Raw genomic sequence first — 1,754 nt, forward strand, 5'->3', positions numbered from 1 at the left:
ACACAGTCTCACACCCCAGCCCCATAGGAAGAAATAGTCAGGAGACAAAGTACTGAGAGGAAGGTGAGTGTGGTGCTGAGAGCACAGATTCTGGAACCAGCCTGTCTGGGTTCAAATTCTGGCTCTGCCATCCGTTGTGCCATGTTGGGCAAACTGCTTGTCCTCACTGATTCTTGCTTGCCTCACCTGTAAAGTGGGATAATAGTAACTACCTCTTAGGACTTTTTATCTCCACACGATGTACATAAAGATGTGCACTGAGGACTGAAGGAATTTACTGATGCCATAAGCAGTGAATCAACATTTTAACAATTAATTTTATAATTGTCCTGTGAACATAAAACTATAGTGCGTAGTTGTGTTTTAAAAAATGTGGGACACTTCACGAATTTGCGCAGGGACCAGGCGAATCTTCTCTGCATCGTTCCAGTTTTAGCATATGTGTTGCCAAAATGACCACCAGCGCGCAGTATTTTTTGGTGTTAGGAGCGTTAGCTCGTGAGTCAACAGTCTCTGTTCCTGGGCTGGGCTCCCTGGGAGGTGGACTCAGAGAGAGTTTGTGAGCAGGGTGTTTATCAGGCCTCACCCTTGGGACCACCACCTGTGGAAGAGAGCAAAGGGCATGGAGCAGTGGTGCTGAGACGCAACCCAACAGCAGGCTTTGTGAGCCCACACCTTCCAGCATTATCCCGAGTTGAGCTGACATGGCCAGGTCCTTACACTCCTGCCGCCCTCAGGCCCTGGATGTGGGGCACCTCTGGAGGAGTGCTACCCTGGTCTAGGTGGCTCTCTGTGGCGGAGGTGATCCCTGAAGAGGCTGACAGGCAAGGCTGCCCACTGACAGTCCTCCTCCTAGCAGCCGGGCGACAGCAGAGGGAGCTGGCGGCGAACTGCGGTGTCCCCCACACCCTGGAATCCTCCTCTTGGATGTCTTCATGGACCCTGGAAAATGAGGGGCCCCGCCCCAGGTGTGCTGACATCATCCTTCCCCTCCCCCACTGCAGGTGACATTTCAGTGTCATTTTCTTCCACCCACCCAGTCCCTCTCTCCACTTTTTCCAAGATTGCTCTTGGTGCTGACTAGTATAGAAATGGAGGGGAAGATGGAGGAAGGGAGGCCAGATCTGAGCAGAGAGCCAGAGCCCCTTTCCTTCGGGCTGCCTGAGCTTTCCCCTCCTGATGCGATGCAGCATCGAGGTGTGTGTCCCCACACAGCCCTGGGCCCGCCTCCGAACCCTCTCCCTGAAGGCCGAGGAGGGCTGCCTTTCAAATAATCGAAGGAATTCCTCTTTAAAAGCTTAAATTCCAGGGGTGCCTGGGTGGCTCAGTCGTTAAGCGTCTGCCTTTGGCTCGGGTCATGATCCCAGGGTCTTGGGATCGAGCCCCGCATCGAGCCCCGCATCGAGCCCCGCATCGAGCCCCGCATCGGGCTCCCTGCTCGGCGGGGAGCCTGCTTCTCCCTCTCCCACTCCCCCTGCTTGTGTTCCCTCTCTCGCTGTGTCTCTGTCAAATAAATCTTAAAAAAAAAAAAAAAAAAGCTTAAATTCCAAAAGGATTATTCCTGGGGAGGGGGGGTAAAGGAATAAAAGGAATCCATTTCTGTAAGCATGAAACAAAGATGAGAATAAGGGTTTATTTTTTATTTTATTTTATTTTTTAAAGATTTTATTTATTTATTTGAGAGAGAGAGAATGAGAGACAGAGAGCATGAGAGGGAAGAGGGCAGAGGGAGAAGCAGACCCCCTGCTGAGCAG

The 1,754-nt window shown here is 51.7% G+C and overlaps 1 pseudogene; it reads right to left on the reverse strand.

Moving 5' to 3' along the window:
• Positions 1-366: 366 nt before the first annotated feature.
• Positions 367-460, reverse strand: LOC118007177 (annotated as a pseudogene).
• Positions 461-1,754: the final 1,294 nt, after the last annotated feature.

The sequence above is a fragment of the Mirounga leonina genome, unplaced genomic scaffold, assembly GCF_011800145.1.
Source record: "Mirounga leonina isolate KUSES-001 unplaced genomic scaffold, KU_Mleo_1.0 Mir_115, whole genome shotgun sequence".
Taxonomy (NCBI): domain Eukaryota; kingdom Metazoa; phylum Chordata; class Mammalia; order Carnivora; family Phocidae; genus Mirounga; species Mirounga leonina.